Source organism: Pleurodeles waltl, chromosome 10 (genome assembly GCF_031143425.1).
Source record: "Pleurodeles waltl isolate 20211129_DDA chromosome 10, aPleWal1.hap1.20221129, whole genome shotgun sequence".
NCBI classification, from domain to species: Eukaryota; Metazoa; Chordata; class Amphibia; order Caudata; family Salamandridae; genus Pleurodeles; species Pleurodeles waltl.
The window spans coordinates 334232905-334252690 of NC_090449.1; the positions used below are offsets into that span (position 1 = coordinate 334232905).

A 19786-nucleotide genomic window follows, 5' to 3' on the forward strand; every position below is an offset into this window, starting at 1 on the left:
TACTTTTCTTGTGCCCCCCTTCCGGCACCTAATGACACCATGGTAGCACTGTATTTAAGATACTGCACACCATGGCAGTTCTTAGGCCAATAGCACCAGAATGTTTTACCCTATTGTGGCGCTTTGCTGCATTAGTGTCAACATTTTTACACTAGTGCAGCAAAGTGCAAGGAGGCCCCTAAGTTACTATGGGTGCATGATTTTAACACCTGATTTAAACAGGCATTAAACATGATGCCAAAAATGGTGCAGTGAAATCTTGTAAATTTCACTGCACCATTTTTGTGGGCCTCCTAGTGCCGGAGCACCCTCCTTGCATACCTTATGCCTGGCGCAGGCATGATGTGGCACAAGAGGTTACAAAGTGGCACAATGCATTCATTGTGCCACTTTGTAAATATGACTGGGCAAAAATGCCTCATTAACACCACATTAGCGTAAAAAATGACGCTAGTGTGGCGCAAGGAGTGCCCCTATATGTAGTTCTGATACCTAAGTTTTGAACTGTGATGTAATGTGGGCCCAGTCGGCTTGCTCTGAAACCCCATGTGGAATTAACAAAACATGCCTCACATATATTTGTGTCCACTGGCTACAATGACCACCCAATGGAATGTGAAAGTGAGGAATTAAAGGTACCATTCTGACCCCAACTCATAAGCTGTTCTTCTGTGTCATTTAAAAATGTTTTACATTTTGAAATTTAGATGGTGTCGGATACTGGGCGCATGCAGTTCGTTTATGTTTGCTAACCCCAGGCAGGTTGTTTGTTAAACAGTGTAATTCAGAAATATTATTTGTAAGGGAGTAAGGCATGCTCTAAATAAAACTTCCCTCCCCTTTATCTGCCAATCACATGTTCTCCATACACACTTTAAATCAACAAGTTCTTCCAGAATTCATAGCCCTCAACGGCCATCTGGGAAACAAAGGGATCTGAATAGATCAATTTTGTGTCAGTTGTGTCAGTTAGCAAAACTTTCCTCACCTCAGAAGGAGGCAATTTAAAGTAATATGAATCTGCAGTTTTTGCATCATGCCCAAACAAATATGAAAACTTTTGTACATACGTTTTGGAACTCTCCACTGGAGGAGTCAGACAATGTTCCCATTGTTGTAATTAAAAACAAAAAGTGATGCCCATAATCGTGGTAACAAAACTTCTCCCCATAATTTGCTGTATTCATAGATACAGCTTCACTTTCAAATACAATATAATATTCAAGTTCAGAAAGCATGGGATCAACTGTTTTAACATCCCAGTCATCAAAAACAACCCCAAATGTAATAATATAATTCATAGAGTCTTTGAAAATATATGGAATTTGAATGACCTCAGTAGGACTGAATACATTAAATGGTACTTTATTCCACACAATACCATCAGGAATCGGAACAGCTGAAATGTTCACAAGGGACAAGTCTCTTCAGACCTTGGGGAAGTGCCGGAGCCAGTTTCCCTGCACTCAGAGGTCCTAACATCTCCTCCAAACCCTGTCTGTAGGTGATTCGGGTGTAACCCATATTCTTCTCCAAAATAAAAGATGCCTGAGGCAAATATCCTTTGAAATGAAGGCCCAAATCAAATCAAACCTTAACGGAACCAGTGGCGTGCTGGGGGGAGGCCAAAATCAATTCAAACCTTAGCAGAACCAATGGCGTGCTGCGGGAAGATTCAATCATTGCCTTAAAAATGTGTTCTCTGATTGCATGATGTTACTAATTGCTTTATGGCCCCATAACTCCCCCCCCATACATGACTGCCCCCAGGGTTTGTGCTCTATAGATTTCTATCACCGGCCTGATAGGCTTAAAGGACCCCCTGAATGCCTTTGCAAGCCCACCAGTGAACTGTGCCAATCTCAATCTCTACTTTTCTATGTTGAACGACAAGTCCATGTGCTCATTTAACGTGCTCCCCAAATGATGAAATACTGTGACCCTCTCCAATGGTATCCCATTGAATCTGAGGTTAGATCGGATAGAAGTGATGGGCTAAATACCATACGTTTAGTTTTACTCATGTTGATTTTAAGACCCCTTTTCTTACAAAAATCGTTAAAACTGTCCAAAACCCTTTGGATACCCACTGGGGTCTTTGAAAGAAGAAGAGTGTCGGCCGGCAAACATCATTGTGGGCACCTTAACTGAGACTATCTTGGGAGTATCATTAATAATGTCATTCAATGATTCAATTAGACCATTAAAGAACAAAATAAATAATGTTGGAGCCAGCACGCAGCCTTGTCTAACACCCTTCCTAACTGGGAAGGGCACAGAGAGTTCCCCCAGTTTACGAAATCTAATGTCTTTCCCAAATCCTCTAGAGCGATGCCAACTGCATCACATAGCAGCTTAACATAGTCAGGGGTCTTCATGAGCTCACTTCACTTAACTCTACGTTTGTTCAGTGCCAGACTATGCCTTCCATCTAGTTGCTCTGGGCAGGTAACAGTAGCTTTTGTAGTGGGGAGCCCCAGTTGAAGGGATAAGGCATTATGATTGCTATCATGCCTGGAAAGGACTATCATATCTCCTATGCAGTGCCATAGCTTTACATCCACTAATATATAATCAATCAGAGAGGCCCTACCAACTCGATTGAATTGAACGTGTGGGATCCTTGACTATTAGATCTAGTTCGCCCATTACAGGAACATAGGGAGTGGTCCAATGATAATGCATTGATCTGGAGTGCCAAAGATATCCTTTTCTTAATTGGAGGAATAGTCAATAAAGGTATTGCCCACAATCTGTCCTTGTTACATAGGATTTCGTCAGTATTGAGTTCAAGGGGCTCAAAGTGGCAATTAAAGTCACCACCCACTATCTGACAGAAACTCTCCGGTACCGTAGATAAGACAGCAGACAGATTCTCCACCACAGCGGACTCTTGACCCATGCCAGTTGGTCTAGAATAAACATTAACTAGGTAGAAATCCATACATCGGGAAAGTTAAGCAAAAGGCATAAGATGCCATCAAAGGCAGTTTCTATTACCTCGACTGTACAACCCAGGTGAGTAGCTACCCATGTGGAGAGCCCCCCTGACTGCCTCTCTTTCCTCCCACCAATAGCTGCCTTGGAGTAAACGGCATACCCCGGGCGGTGGATTCTTTTAGTAAACAAGGTTTCTTGGAATAAACAAATGTCTTATTGGCTTATGAATAAATCCCAATCTGAGCAGTCCAATTTTCCCTTCAGCCTGGCCACATTCCATGATACCACTTTGATTACATTCAGGAACTAACGCATGTCCGGGGATTCTACAGCGCTCTCCTGGATGTCCTGTGAAGGGGAAGTGATAGCTACATGATTAAAGCTGACTGACTCCACGCAACTGGGGTCATGTATAGGTTTGCCTAAATCTCTCTCTACATTACTGAGCCATTTGACAAAAATACCTGATTCAACCTCCATCTCCACTTCAATATTGCCCTCTTCACCAGAACCATTAAGTGAATCTCTATACACTGCACCAGATTTGATTGGACCCATGCTGGAGCTGCTACACTATCTGGATTTGACTGGGACAACCTCTTGATTTCAAGAATAATTAGTAGGTTTGCCACAGTCAGCCTCCCCTCCTGCTTCCAAATTACCCCTTTCGTCTAAATGGGTGGCTAGATTCCTGCGCACTAGGCTAAATGTGTAAAAATCCAAGGTAGGGCTATTACTCGCAACCTTCCATTTGGCCAAATCAAATAAATCTTACAATTGTGCTCTTTCATGCTTATAAGTTATTGAAACAGATGGCCAAGCCTGGAAGAAGTGTTCTGACCTCTGTAATTATCAGGTGCTACCTGTCAGAAAGAACCATCTTTCTTGGCATGTGACCCCCAATTTCTGCCTGTTTGTCAGTGTGTTTTGCCTGTCTCACTGGGATCCTGCTAGCCAGGACCCCGGTGCTCATAGTTTGTGGCCTATGTGTGTGTTGTCAGTATGCTTAACTGTGTCACTGAAGTTCTTCTAACCAGAACGCAAGTACTTATGCTCTCTCTACTTACCAAAGTAACTCCATATTCCAATTCTGATTGGCACACTGGACCCACCTTATAAGTCCCTAGTACATGGTACCTAGGTACCCAGGGCTTTGGGGTTCCAGGAGATCCTTATGGGCTGCAGCAATTCTTTTGCCACCCATAAGGAGCTCATACAAACCTTTCATCAGCACTGCCACTGCAGCCTGAGTGAAATAGTGCACACACTATTTCACAGCCATTTTCACTGCACTAAGTAACTTATAAGTCACCTATATGTCTAACCTTCATTTACTGAAGGCTGGGTGCAAAGTTACTCTGTGTGAGGGCACCCATGCACTAGCAAAGGTGCCCCCACGTTGTCCAGGGCCAATTCCCCGGACTTCGTGAGTGCGTGGATACCATTATACGCGTGCACTACATTTATGTCAATACATATATGTATCTTCACAATGGTAATTCCGAATATGGCCATGTGAGGTGTCTAAGATCATGGAATTGTTCCCCCATTCCAAATCTGGTATTAGCAGGCCAACCCCATGCACCCTGGGGGCTCCATCATGGGCCCCCAGTACTGCCAAACCAGCTCTCTGAGGTTTCCACTGCAGCCCCAGCTGCTGACACCTCACAGACAGGTTTCTGCCCTCCTGGAGACTGAGTAGGTCAATCCCAGGAATGCAGAACAATGCATTTCCTTTGGAGGAGGGTGTAGCCTCCCAGAGCCTCTGGATATGCTTTGAAGGGCACAGATGGTGCCCTCCTTGCATAAGCCAGTTTACACCGGTTCAGGGACCCTTCTCTGGTGCAAAACTGGACAAAGGAAAGGGGAGTGACCACTCCCTGGTCCATCACCACCCCAGGGGTGGCCCCAGCGCTCCTCCAGAGTTTTAGTCATCGTGGATTCCAAGTTGTGGGGACCCTCTGGAGACCTCTCAGTGGCCAGTGCCAGCAAGTGACGTCAGACACCCCTCATGATAGGTGCATACCTGGGTAGGTAGCCAATCCCTCTCTCAGGGCTACTTAGGGTCTCTCCTCTGGGTGTTTCCTCAGATTCTGTTTGCAGGATTCCTTCAGGACTCCTCTGTATCCTCTGCTTCAGTAGACTGCTCCAGGAACCGCTGTAACTGCAACAAAGTATCCAGGACGACTCCTGTGACCTGCAACTTCAGCTTCAGCCAGCTTTTGCAACAGTTTCCAATGTGTACACGCTCTGAGGACTGCCTGTCTTCACCCTATACCAGAAGAACCAAAGGAATCTCCAGTAGAGTGACAGAGTCACTTCCCTGCTTCTGCAGGCACACTTCTGCGACAATGACTGGTACTCTGGGACTCCTCTCCTGACGACAAGCCTTCTCCCTGGAACACAGGTGGTGGATCAAAGTGACCCAGACTGTCCAAAGGGCCAGCTGTCCACATTTGGTGGAGGAAAGAGCTTGCCTCCCCATGTGCACCGTGTCTTCTGAAGCTCCTTGGGCTTCTGCTCACTCCTTCCAAGAATCCTGCATGCTCAGTGTACCCCAGGTCCCCAGCACTCTGTCCTGCGATGCGCAGCTCCCTCAGTTGTTCTCTGGCGGCGTGGGACCTTCCTGTGTAGTGCTGCCATGACCGCACTTTGCATCTTCTTTGCCCCCGTATTCTGGGACTCCCATGGGTGCTGCCTGGTCTTCTGAGGGCTCTCTGAAGTGCCGAGAGCCCCCTCTGTCCCCCCAGTATGAGTTGAGACCCCCTGGACCCTCCTGGGTCCAGGCATCTCCTTTTTGATGCAAACGCGTACTTGCTTAAACCAAGGCTTGTTGGTGGAATCCAGCAATGCAAACAGCCTGCATCCAACAACTCAACGTTGGACATCACCTACACCAAACAGGAACCTGCAGCCATCCTCTTTGGTGCTCCTCTGTACTTTTCTTCTTACCAGAGAATCTGCTTTTGCACCATCTTCTAGATGGGCAGGGGCTCCTGTCTTTCCTGGACTCCTCTTCGACTCCTGGACTTGTTCTCCTCTCTCCACCGGTCTTCAGGTCCAGGAATCCATTGTTTGTTGCTTGCAGTCTTGCTTGGTTCTTGCAACATCTCTTATCATGACTTATAGTGTGTCCTGAGGAAACTTGCTGTACTTTACTCCTGCTTTCCTGGGCTCTGGGTGGGGTACTTTACTTACCTCTGGTGTTTTCTCACACTCCCAGCGCACCTCTACACACTACCCTTGCCTAGGGGGGAATTAGTTATTCCTATTCCACTATTTTAGTATATGGTTTGTGTTGCCCCTAGACCCATTGTAATCTATTGTATTTTCTACTGTTTGCTCTATTCAATGACTGTTTACTTACCTGATTTTGGTTACTAGTGTATATATCGTGTATAATACTTACCTCCAGAAGGAGTACTGCCTCTAAGATATTTTTGGCCTTGTCTCACTAAAATAAAGTACCTTCCTTTTGGTAACACTGAGTATTTTCTTTTATTGTCCATAAGTACTGTGTAACTATAGTGGTATTGAAGGAGCTTTGCATGTCTCCTAGTTCAGCCTAAGCTGCTCCGATACAGCTACCTCTAGACAGCCTAAGCTGCTAGAACACTGCCTACATTTCACTAATAAGGGATAACTGGATGTGGTAAAAGGTGTAAGAACCTTAGGTACCAACTACAAACCAGGCCACCCTCATACACTACCTCAAGTCAATTTGATCCAATCAAATAAAATACTGGATAATCATCAGTTGTCATGTGGTCCCAGTCAGCCCCATGATCCCCAAGTCAATCCACCTCCTCCAAAACGTTGTACTTGTTGGCAACAGATACTCTGTATTTAAAAGTGCGTGAATCCTGGAGGCTTGGGTGGCTATGCTTGGGGGCTAGATTCTGGGTGTTAGGAACAGTTGGGATTATCGAGTGTGGAGGTCCTATAGAAGTAGCCCAGGGGTAGAATAGTTATTGAGGAACCTGGGTTACATGAGTGAAGTTCACCTGCCAAGAGGGTTTGGGCTAACCAGAGATCCCTGAAGTTAACTATGACAAGGCCGCTCGGACAATCAATGGGGCTGTGGCCGATCCGGTTTTCTCTTCGTGTTAAAAGGATGCCACTTGCCAATGCAAGGGGGAAATTTCTATTTTGCGTGAGCCAATGCAGATATTTATTGGTGAGGTCTTCCTGGGACTCCCTTTGGCCTAACTTTAATTAGGTTACCCCTGGCAGAACCACAACATAGGGACAGGAGTTTGGTGGCAGATTGAGAACAGGAGGTTTTGTTTTGATGGCAGCAAGTTGCTCATTCGGTATCCCCTCTTGTCTGTTTGGGGAGTTAGCCCTTCCTAAATTTGGGCCCATGCTTTCCTGAGTCAAACCAGCCTGCTCTATTAGGTTGACATAAGTTCCCTGCAGGGTTCCCCTCCCCGTCATATTTATGGTGGTGCCCTACTCTTAACCAAAGTATCTGTATCAGTCTGAGTGCCCATTTCCATTACTCTCTTTGGCTCCACACTCACACAGCGCAGCACATCCCCACACATGAGCTCCACTTTTTCCAGTCTGTTTACCAGCAAGCCAAATTCTGTTGCTATGACAGATTTGACCTGTTCCATGATGCCTCTTCCCAAAGTCATCACCCAAAAATGCTGAGAAGCCTCCATATCGCTGTCCCAGGTGAACTTGTCCAAAAGTGGGAAGACCCATAGTCATCGCCAACTCCACTGGCAGTCTTATGAATGCGCACAGCCTTAGACTTTCTCATAGGCAACAAGTTAGGCTTGCTCCTTGCAGCTCTTTTTCAGGGGCCTGCCCCTAGTCTTTGGCTCCAGGACACTCAGTATTCGCTGGTGGATCCCATACTGCAGTCTCTGGGGTTGCAGGAGTGATAGGCTGTGAGTCTAGAGAAAAGCTCAGTATGTCACAACCTAATGAAAAGCATCTCTCTGTTAATTCTATTTCTGACACCGCCACCCCGATGGCCCTTTGGAGCATCTTGTCAATCAGTGTGGGTTTGGGGGCAGCAGCTTGTGACAGCACCTTACCCAAACCCTTCATTTTCCCTATATCCACGACTCAACCAGCCTGAAACAGGAATCCAGCTATCAATGGATAATTAACAACCTTGTGAGCAAGCAGTTAAAACAGTAGAAGTCGATTCATGGTGCTGCAATGGAACGAGTCAACTATTCCAACGAGTAGCTTATAGCACCAGATTCAAACTGCTAAACGCAGGCAAAAGAGGGGGGGCAACCCAGCCTCGTATAGGCACGGATGGGTGAAGGTGGGCCTTCTTTTGGCACATTGTAGGAGGCTGGCCTGGTTTGTAGTGGGTACCCTGGGTACTTACACCTTATACCAGGTCCAGTTATTCCTTATTAGTGAAGTAGTAGTGTTCTAGCAGCTTTTGCTGATAAAGGTAGCTATAGCGGAGCAGCTTAGGCTGAACAAGGAGACATGCAAAGCTCATGCAATACCACTTATAGTTACACAGTACTTATCCACAACTAAAGACAATATTCAGTGTTACCAAAAATAAAGGTAGTTTATTTGGTGACACAGTACCAAAACTATCTTAGAGGCAATACTCCTTCTGTAGGTAAGTATTATACACAATATATACACTAGACACCAAAATAAGGTAAGTAATTAGACATAGGGTAGTGCAAACAATAGGAAATGCTATAGAATGCAATGGGAGAAAATAGGTCTAGGGGCAACACAAACCATATACTAAGAAAGTGGAATGCGAATCATGAATTCCCCCTAGACAAGGGTAGTGTGTGCAGAATTGCTGGGAGAGTAAGAATACAGTAAAGGTAAGTAAATTACCCCACCCCGGAGCCCAGAAAAGCAAGAGTAAAGTACTGCAAGTTTCCTTAGGACAGACTACACGTCGTGATATGGATTATTGTAGTAACCAAACAAGTCTGCAAACAACAACTGCTGGATTCCTGGACCTGAAGACCTGCAAAAGAAGGGGACCAAGTCCAGAAGTCGAAAGAAGTTCCAGGAAAGGCAGGGGCCCCTGCCAATCCAGAAGAGGGTGCAAAAGAAGAGTCCCTGGTTGGACAAAGACTGCAGGAATGCACCATAGGAAGATGCCAGCGGGTTCCTGCATGATGCAAAAGATGTCCCACAACATGAAGATGGATGCAGATGTGATTTTGTGTTGGAAGTCACCAACAAGCCTTGGTTACGACAAATATGCGTTTTGCATCAAAATGGCGCTGGCTGAACCCAGGAGGGACCTGGGGGCCTCAACTCTGGGTGAGGAGGAAGAGGGGCTCTCAGCACTTTACAGAGCCCTCAGGATGCCAGACAGCACCCACAGGAGTCCTGGGACATGGGGACAAAGGAGGTGCAAAATGCAGTTGGTGCAGCACAACAAAGGAAGGTCCCACACAGCCGCAGAACAACTCAGCGAGTTGAGCGTCGCAGGATGGAGTGCTGGGGACCTGGGCCAGGCTGTGTACAAAGGAATTTTGTAAATAGTGCACAGAGGGCTCAGGAGGTGAAGAAGACACAGTACACAGGGGTACTGTCACGCTCAGGGAAGGCAAGGTCTTACTTCCTCCAAATTGCGTCAGCAGGACCTCAGGACAGTCTATGTCGATGTGGTCCACCCTCTGTGTCCTTATGAGCATGCCCTTCGCTGTGAGAGGAGTCCAAGGTACCAGTCGTCATCTTGGAAGGTGCCTGCATGAGCAGGGGAGTGACTCCGTCACCTCACTGGAGATTTCTTTGGTCCTTCTGGTGCAGGATGAAGACAGGGAGTACTCAGAGCGTGCACACCATGGAAACTGTTGCAGTTGCTGGCTGGAGCTGAAGTTGCAGAGGAAAAGTATCCCTTGTGGATACTTTGTTGCTGTTACATTGGTTCCTGGCGCATGCTGCGGTTGATCCGAGGTCAGAGGATGAAGTACTAGTTGCAGAGGATTCCTGAAGGAAACCTGCAAGCAGAATCTGAAGAGAACCCACAGGAGAGACCCTAAAAAGCCCTATGAGGGGGATTGGCTACCTTATCGGGTAGGGACCTCTCCGGAGGGGTCTCTGACGTCACCTGCTGGCACTGGCCATTCAGAGCCCTTAAGAGTGCCCCCACACCTTGCAGAGCAAGATGGCTGGAGTCTGGGGCATACTGGAGTAGCTCTGGGCACTACGCCTAGGGTGGTGATGGACAGGAGAGTGGCCACTCCTCTTTCCTTTGTCCAGTTTCGTGTCAGAGCAGGGGACAAGGGGTCCCTGAACTGGTGTAGACTGGCTTATGCAAGGAGGGCACCATCTGTGCCCTTCGAAGCATTTCCAGAGGCTGGAGGAGGCTACCCCTCCCCAGCCTGTAACACATATTTTCAAAGGGAGAGGGTGTAGCACTCTGCTCTCAGAGGAAATGCTTTGTTCTGCCTTCCTGGGAGTGAGCTGCTCAGACCCCAGGAGGGCAGAACCCTCTCACTGAGGTGGCAGCAGCTGTAGCTGCAGTGCAAGCCTCAGAGAGCTCGTTTAACAGTACTGGGGGTCCATAGTAGAGCCCCCAGGATGCATGGAATTGGCTCCCAAATACCAGAGTTGGAATGGGGGGGGCAATTTCATGATCTTAGACATGTTACATGGCCATATTCGGAGTTACCATTGTGAAGGTATTGACCTATATATAGTGCACACGTGTAATGGCGTCCCTGCACTCACAAAGTCCCGGAAAATATCCCTGAACTATGTGGGGACACCTTTGCTAGTGCAAGGGTGCCCTCACACTTAGTAACTTTGCACCTAACCTTTATCAAGTGAAGGTTACACATATAGGTGACTTTTAAGTTACTTAAGTGCAGTGAAAATGGCTGTGAAATAATGTGTGCGTTATTTCACGCAGGCTGCAATGACAGTCCTTTGTAAGGGTTTGTCTGAGCTCCCTATGGGTGGCAAAAGAAATGCTGCAGCCCACATGGATCTCCTGGAACCCCAATCCCCTTTGTACTTAAGTACCATATACTAGGGACTTATAAGGAGGTCCAGTGCGCTAACTGAAATTTGTAGATGAAGTCACTAGCCTACAGTGACAATTTTAAAAGCAGAGAGAGCGTAAGCACTGAGGTTGTGTTAGCAGAGCCTCAGTGACCCAGTCAAGCACTATACAGACACACACATTAGGCCAAAAACTATGAGCACTGGGGTCCTGACCAGCAGGATCCCAGTGAGACACTCAAAAACATACTGACATACAGGTAAAAATGGGGTAACATACCAAGGAAGATGGTTCTTTCTTACACACGTCCTGTGTAGAGGGACTGGAAAGTTACTTTTATGCTCCTCCAGGTGCTTGTGCTATGGGAAAGCGGCCCTCGTGCCTCATGGGTTGCTGGTAAGTGAAGTTCATCCTCCCCCCCGGTCCCGTAGAGAAGCGTCCCAGGCAGCGGAATCAGAGAATTACTTTTATGCGCCTCCAGGTTCGTGTGCTGTGGGAAAGTAGCACTCCTGCCACATGGACTGCTGGTAAGTGAAGTTCAAGCTCCCCCAGTCCCGTAGACAGGAGTTCCACGCAGCAGGCCAGAGAGTTACTTTTATGCACCTCTGGGTGCGTCTGCTATGGGAAAGCGGCCCTCCTGCTGCATGGGCTGCTGGTAAGTGAAGTTCAGGCTCTCCCCGGTCCCATAGACAAGAGTATTAATAATTGATTGGGTCTCCTAAAATTAAACTTATCTATCAATGAAAACAGGCAAACGTATGCTATCTTGTATTGTAAAAAAGTGTAAGGCGTCTTTTTGCCTCCCCACCTTCATCACCAACCTCTCGATGGGTGTGCCTTACCTGACACAGAAGGAGCACCACTTCTCTGATGTTTGTCTTCTGTAAGCTCCTGCATTGTGTGCTGGAATATTTTTGTTTTTCATTTCTAGGACAGGCAGTGGACAATGAATATCTTCCTGTACTTCCTTTCAATGTAGATGCAGTATTTGACTCTATAATTATATTTGTCTCTACCACGCTTAACTCTAATATTGTCTTGAGAGGTGTCCATGTTATGCAGGATGCAGTGTTGAATTTTGCCTTCACAGTTCTGTGTAGAGGCTGACTGGTCTACCTCTGAGGATTATTGTTACATTCACGGTCTTTTCCAGAATTCTATTTATTGACATTGATATTTGGAGTGCACATTTGTTGGTGACTGAAGGGGAGTTAGGAAGTTCAGTTAAACAATGTCCCGGTGCAGTCTAGGATTTTGGAGTGAGGGTTTCCTCAGAAAGTAAATGCATCCACAAGTCCAAAGAGTGGAGTTTTTATTATCGCCCGAGTCTGTTCCATATGACAGGATAATAATGAATGGCCTCAGGCGTAGTCTAGATGAGGGTAATTTTGTATTCAAATATTGAATGTGTTTCCTTACTTTATTGAAGGAAATTGTTTTTGAAAAATGTTGAAACAAGCCTTACAATATAGTGAATACTTCAAAAAATCCACTTGGTGTCATCTGACACATTTGAGATGTGCACAGCTAAAGACATTCCATTCAGTGGCTGAATGTTTAAATGCTTGAGAAAGCAAATGTTTTTTCAGTACATTAGAAAAATTGTGCAGACTCCCAAAAATACCTCTTTGCGCTGTTTTGTTTGTTGCAGCTACAGGGAAGCATTTGCCTTGTATGGGGGCAGTTATCCAATGTGCTTGATTTAAGGATGGGGCAATGTTTTGTGGTTAACCACAATTGGTCCCTGGGTTGTAGCTATCCCTGATACAAGACCAAACCAGAATTATTTATAACATACCTTTATAGCTCACTGTAGTGGGCTATACCAGCATTTAAAGGCCTGCTCCAGCATTGAAGGCCAGAGCCAAAGGAGAGGTCATTTAACAAGGAAGCAGGCCTTTAATGGCCAGTATAGCCCAGCTATAGCACCATAAGGACAGAATGTTGTAATTAGAAAATGAAAGGCCTTTTGGACCCCATGGGGGTTGAAACCCCTCTCACCTGTGAAGTCTTTGTTCACAGATCTTGCTGTGAATGTTCTACAGTTAACAGCCACGCCGTTAGCTGCTAAACCTTTACAGCAAGAACTGTTAAAGGGGGCTGACGTCAGCCCGTGATTCACCCCGGCTTGGCTGAACGGCTATTTGTAGTTCAACAAAGCCAGGGAGACCCAGGAGCTGAGAAGCATTCACCTCTCCCTCCTGAGGTTCCAGTGACTCTGAGCTACTGGAGGAGGGAAGGGTGAAGGCTGCATGTGTCCTCCTGCACTGCCCCTGCCTTTCACTTTCCTCTGCCTATTTATTTAATATATTTTTGAGAGACAGTGGAACTAGAGATGCACAGACTGTGTATTTAGACATTGAAATGTTGAGAGCAGCGGGCCTATAAAAGTTCATATAGTTTGCTGCTGCTCCATTGCCTTTAATGAAGCTTTCAACAGTCCAATGTTCTAATACATACTTGATGCAGCTGGACCTTGATATTAGGTCACCTTCAGAGCATTAGCTCTTTCAAAGCTTACAATGCGATCCTTCAATTGAAAGGATTCTATTACTTGTTGAATAATTCAAAAATGTTATTTGGATTTATGTTCATTTAAAGAGCAGACCTAGCTTCAGGACGACTGAGTGGTGCACGAGAGGAGGTGTGGTTTACAAAGGAGAGCTCAAGCCCAGCATACTCATAAGTAGGAAGATCATTCTTCACACAGATCCATGATGGAGTGTAATGTCCTGAATAATATGTGGATGAGGAGCGCCCCAAAGACACTAGTCTTCAGTTACTCCCAGAAATGGAATTGAAATGGAGCATGCAACTCTCATTAGGAAGTTTAAATTCCAGATAGCGAATGAACAGCGGTGTGAGGTTTTCTAATCTTTATCTTGCACTTTGGGGTTTCAAACCTGGCACTGTAATTGCTACCTCTGGGTTGGCAACCAGAGGTCTTGAGCTGAGTGACATGTTAGTCAGTGCTTAATTTGTTAAAGGATGAGTCCAGTACCCGAAGCTCTGCACAGAATCCGGAAGGCAATGCAGTTAAACCTCAGCACGCCAAATACCAAGGACAGTGATCTTTAATTCACTATCAGACACTCTGTCCTTCTTTGTCGCTCTTACAGGTTTCTGCTTTCTGTTTGTGATGATTTTGATGTCTTTCTCGTCCTCTGTCTTTCCATTCTTTTCCTCTTTGTGCTCTCTATAAGTATCTGATGCAAAAAGTAAGTGTTGGTTCCCAAAAATAATTGCTGGAGGCCCCACCGGCAACCACTGTCCTAAATTAAACTCTGCTGCTAGCTAGTACATGTCTGAAATGTATGCAGTAGCTCTTGAAGATGATAAAGGTGGTATAGTTCCTGGCATATGTCAGTGACTGAGTTTTGTCAGGCAGTGGGGTGGAAGATGCCCTGCAAAGGAGATTGGTGAGCACCTGGTGTGCCGATAAGAACAGAATTTCAGTGCTCCTCAACACGTTAAATTGAACAGGGATTACAGGATGTGCTTTGGATGTCTATTTTTTCTTCGAGTACTGCTTTATCAAGAGAAGACAAATTGAGCAACTGGAAAGAAACTGCCCCGGTCCAAGAGTAACAGAGTATGATCCATTATAAAGATAACTGAAAATGTTACTGTACAGAACTTCTGTTTTTTGATTGGGAGGTTCAGTGGGAAAGCTGGACGAAAGTCATTTAACTGAGTGAGCGACAGTGTCCGCTGCTACGGACGGAGGGACGTGGGGAGGATGAAAAAAAAGGACACATCTGTGTGCAGCTGCTGTCTCTTCTCCGTCCTCTTTTCTTCTTGACTCCTGGCAGCACGGAAGCACACAGACTCCCCTAAGCCAGTCATGACTCTGCTGTCACCAGCATGGCAGCAGCATTGTGATTGGTCTGAGAGCCTGTTTCGGCGCTCAGACAGGGAGTGGGAGCCTATGCATGTTCTCCAGCTGGCTGTGCAATAGAGCTGGGTGGAGAAATGCTAAGTGTGCATGTCTGTTTGGTCGGCCCAAAACGGCCAGCTAAACTGTCATGCACACTTATGGTGCACATACCACTCCTCCCTGTGACAAAGCCCAGCCCTGCCTCACCCTACCCTGGCTCCGCACTGAAAAATAAAATGATAACATTGTGTTATCATCATTTTATTTTACCTTTTTTGCACTGCTCAGAGCAGTAGGGCGACGCTCCGCAGCCTCAGTGGAGGAGCTGCGGCTGGTGAGCGAGTATAGAATGTACTTAAAACTCCTCAAACTTCACATTCATAATTTCCAACAGTCCCTCCTTAGCAAAGCAATCCTGACTTTCAGATCTAAGATTGAGTCCTAAAAGAAATTTCGAAAGAATTCAGTGGTGTCATGCAGGTGGAGATTAACTTCGTTTATACTTTGAAAATACTACTTTTGTTCCGAAGTGTGTTTAGCTAATCATTCCATTATGTAGGTATTTCATTTTGTGTACTTTCTTCTGACATGTACTCATGTTTGTTTTCCAAATAGAACCTGGCAACACAGTAACAACCATTTGCCGTGTGCCAAGACGTTCTGCAGACACAGTGCCAGTCAAGAATACGGATAAGAAATTACATTTGGTAACTTCATTCGCTCTATTTCTGGTAACTGGGAGATGGCTGTCTCTGTAACTTGCAATGGGGATGTACACAGTCTCCGTTTCCTCTTATGAATCACAGGCTTTATCCACCGCTAAGGATGTCATGTTTTTCAACATGGGAGAAAGACGTTGTTAATGTGATTTTTAGTACTGCGTTTACTGTGTTTATTGAGCGTTCAATCCTTTTCTGCTAGAAGAAATGTGTAATTGAACATATAGGATTAATACGAGATGACTGCAAATCTTCCTTGATATTTCCCGATCTTCAAAGTGAACACAATTTAGTGTTTTTTTTACTGAGAGTGATGAATAATAACACTGCATCTCAAAGCTAATTCTATAAATGATTCATATACTGTACATTTATATCAAACGCTTTGAACATAATGGGCAGTGCTAAAAACCTTGAGTTTTGAAATTATGTTTTGAGCAATGTTCATTATGACCGGATGAGGACGTTCAGTGCTACCAGAAACATTAAGCCTCGTTATCCCGCCCTAATCCAAGCTCAAAGACACCACGTTACCTGACCTGATAACAGTGCAGTAGCAGGGTTGTCATAGGCCCTAGAGTAAGCAAAGAAATTGGGCACCCAACTTAGGGCCTGATTTAGCTTTCAGTGGAGGGGTTACTCTGTCTCAACGGAAACGGATATCTTGTGTCTCCCGAAAACTAAGGGGCATATTTATACCCCATTTCCGCTGAATGTGCGTGATTTTATTTACGCAAATTCGGCTCAAAACAAACTCTATATTTATATTTTGACGCTAGATCCGTCTAATGTCAAAATATTGGAGTTTGCACCATTTTTCAGATGTGTGAACCTACCTTGCGTCAATGAGATGCAAGGTAGGCGTTCCCTGTGGACCCATTTCCATGGTTAAAAACCATGGAATGGGTCCACAGGTGCCCTCCTCAAGCCCCAGGATCACCCCTACCCACACCAGAGGGACACCAGAGGATGGGGGAGCCCATCCCAGGTAAGTATAGGTAAGAATTTTTATTATTTTTCAATTAAAGTGCCATTGGGGCCGCCTCAATGGCACAGGGTGCAGTGTCCATGCCCAGGGGACCCTTGTCCCCTGTGCTGGCCTTTTCGGTGGTGGGCATGACTCCTGTCTTTTCTAAGACAGGAGCCATGTGGTGTTGAAGGTCTTGTGTCATAAAATGATGCTAGGCTGGTTAGAGGCATTTTTAGTGCCTCTAACCAGCCTAACGCCATTTTTGGTGCAAAACCCCCTTCTCCCATACCACCACCCCCACTCGGCGAGCATATTTTTTTTTACGCTAGCTCACCCTTTGCGCTGGATTACGCCATTCTATAAATTTGGCACCCGGCTAGTGTCCTGGAATGGCACAAGCTGGTGCTATACTTTTTGATGCAAAACTGCGCAAACGCAGTTTTGCGTCAAAAAGTATAAATCTGGGCCTAAATCCCATAGGCCCTCAAAACGGCCTCCACCATTTCTCAAACTCCCTTGACAAATTACAGCCCTTCCAAGGCTCTCCTTGGAGGTCAACGTTTCCCCTTCATAATCCGCACACTTTAGGAGTTCCTTGCGCCGCCTAGTACCTGAGGGCCCAAGGGGCTTTCCAATTACCGGTAATTCCCACTTGCCCAATATCAACCCCAGGTGCATGAATTTGCTGGATATTTTAGTTTTAGGCGTATGCGGTAAGTCACTTAAGAGACAGTAGGCTGGGTTTCTAGGAACGTCTCTGTCAACCAATGTCGAGAGGGAGCCAACTATATCCTGCCAGTAGTGAAGAAGTTGTGGGCAACTCCAAAGCATATGAAGGAAATATGCCCATACTTGGCCACGTTTTGGACATTTAATCTCAGTCACCGTAAGCATTCTGTTAATCGTATGAGGGGTTAAGTAAGCTCTGTGTATAATGTAAAAGTTTATTAATTTGAATCTGGCATTGCGTGATATTTTGGGCACTCTCTCCAGCACAGCGTCTCATCTGTCATCTGTAAAGGTTTTGCCGATATCTGCCTCCCATTTCTGGCATATGTTTGCTAAGAGCTGTAGAGAGTCATTAGTTATCCTATGGTACAGGCTTGTGACTGCCTTCAACGTGCCCACTGCTGTGGGTTTGTATGTGCAGCTAGAGTGTGCGGGCGGTTCTGCCCAGCCCACCCCCTAAGGGCCCATGTATCAGGAAATGTTAAGGGCATAAGTCGAACTCAGTCTGTGATTTGTTGTAGGGGAGTAACACCCCGTCCCTGAACAAATCCCTCACTGTGCGCACTCCTGCCTCTTTAAGTTGATATAAGCGTTGCCAATTATTATTGTGTAGGAGGGCCGTTAAATACTCCAGGGGGAGCTCAGAAGAATATGAGTGTTTGGTTCTGGTTCTCTGCAGGCATCTACGCCAGCAATACGCTATTACCTAGTGCTCCCTCGTCACTCATTGTGTCGGATCCCTCATCCTCAAAGGGAGCTGAATTAGCTGAGGCCCAGCCAGTGTACCAAGCCGTCTGTCAGTAGGCTCCTCATCCATTGCGTAAAGTGTTGCAACTGTGGCGCTATGTAGTAGGCTTCGAAATTTGGTGCTGCTAGCCCACCTAACGCAGATGGTCGTTGAAAAGTGGAGAGTGCTACCCGCTTGCGGCCTGTTCCCCAGATAAAGGATAGCGTCAGAGAGCCTTATTTCCCTAAAAAGGGCCAGAGGGATTTTAATGGCCAATGCGGTGAAATAATAGAGAAGTTGAGGCAGCATAACCATTTTCAACAGTGCGACCCTCCCCATCACTGATAAAGGGAGCGTGCTCCAAAAGTCTGTGGTTTGCTTCAGGGAACCAATCGCTCGCCCGATATTGCCTTCTGCGACATCAGAGGGAGTGTGATAAATTCTCACCCTCAAATATGTAATGCAATGTGTTTCCCAATGTAAAGAGTCCAACCCTACAGGAGGGGGCATGCCTCAGGGGACCAGGAACAGGCTGGTTTTTATCCAGTTAACCCTAAACCTGATATGTCACCAAAGGATTGCAGTAACCGCTGGACCCCCTGAAGGTCTTCCTTACTGTCCTGCAGGAACAACAGAAGGTCATCTGCGTATAGCGCGATATGTTGAGATGCAGACATCACCTGGGGGTCTCATTAATCTTCCCTTAGGCGGGCTCGAAGCGCTATGGGCTCCATCGCCAGGGCAAACAGTAATGGTGAGAGGGGGCACCCTTGGTGGGTGCCACGTTCTATCTCATAGCTTGGCCATATATGTTTGCCAGTCCTAACTCTAGTGCCTGAGGTCGCATAAAGTAACTGGACCCACTTTAAGAACCCAGTGCCCAGGTGGAAACTCGAGATCACCTCAGCCAGATAATTCCATTGGAGGCTGTCAAAAGCCTTTTCGATATATACTGATAATATCCCTGCATATGCTGCTGTTTTCCGTGCTCTTCCCAGCAACAACAGCGGTCGACGGATGTAAAGTGCTGTATTGCGGCCCGTGATGAAGCCTGATTGATCCTTATTTATCAGCTGTGGCACATGGTGTAGTAACCTGGAGGTAAGTATACTTCTAAGAATTTTGTAGTCTGCATTCAGGTTTGAAAGCGGATGATAAGCCTTCATGTCGTGAGGTGTCTTCCCAGGTTTTAACAGAGGTAGGATGGAAGGACTTTCAACAGCCTGGCCTCGTTGTACATTCCCACTAATTTAGGTGCCAATTGCTCTATCAAAGAAACATAGATCTGAATCGGGAAGCCATCCAAACCCTGTGTTTTCCCTCGCGCCATATGCTTAGTGGCTGCTTTCACCTCCGGTAGTGTAATCTCCCCACCCATAGCTCGCCCGCCTTCTGTGACAATGGTGTAAGGAAGGCCTTAATTTCATCTGGGCATACTTGCAACTTGTTTTTGTATAGCATTATAGTAGTCATAGAAGGCTCTATTGAAATCTGCTTGCGTATTCAGCGAAAGGCCAGACCCCGTTCAAATCTCCACTATTGGAGTTCCCCTGGTATTGTCATTCACTAACCAGGCCAGCAGCCACCCTGCCTTGTCTGTAGACACATGGGCTGTTATCATATAGTTTCGATTTTCATGACATCAGAGTCGTTCTACCTGCTCCGCTACCTTTTCTGTGGCCACCAGGAGGGTCTCCCTATCGGCCAGACCCCTCGAGTTATCCAGCTCGAAATGTTTCAATGCAGTTTCAGCAGCCTGAACCCCGCGAAGCAGGGTTTTCCAGATTCCAATTGATTCAGCTATGCAGCGGCCCCGCAGGACCGTCTTAAATGTGGCCCATTCCGTACCCCAGGAGTTGGT

The 19786-nt window shown here is 46.2% G+C and overlaps 1 protein-coding gene across 4 annotated transcripts in view; it reads left to right on the top strand.

Moving 5' to 3' along the window:
* The window catches only part of LOC138261518 (LITAF domain-containing protein-like), a 430146-nt gene that overhangs the window by 135370 nt on the left and 274990 nt on the right, over positions 1-19786 (top strand). For 3 of the 4 annotated variants that reach the window (XM_069210525.1, XM_069210527.1, XM_069210526.1), the window contains one exon: positions 15396-15487. The exons of the other annotated variant lie outside the window; for it this stretch is intronic. The gene's annotated coding sequence lies outside the window, so the exon portion shown is untranslated. The remainder of the gene's footprint in view (positions 1-15395; positions 15488-19786) is intronic. 4 annotated transcript variants of the gene reach the window in all.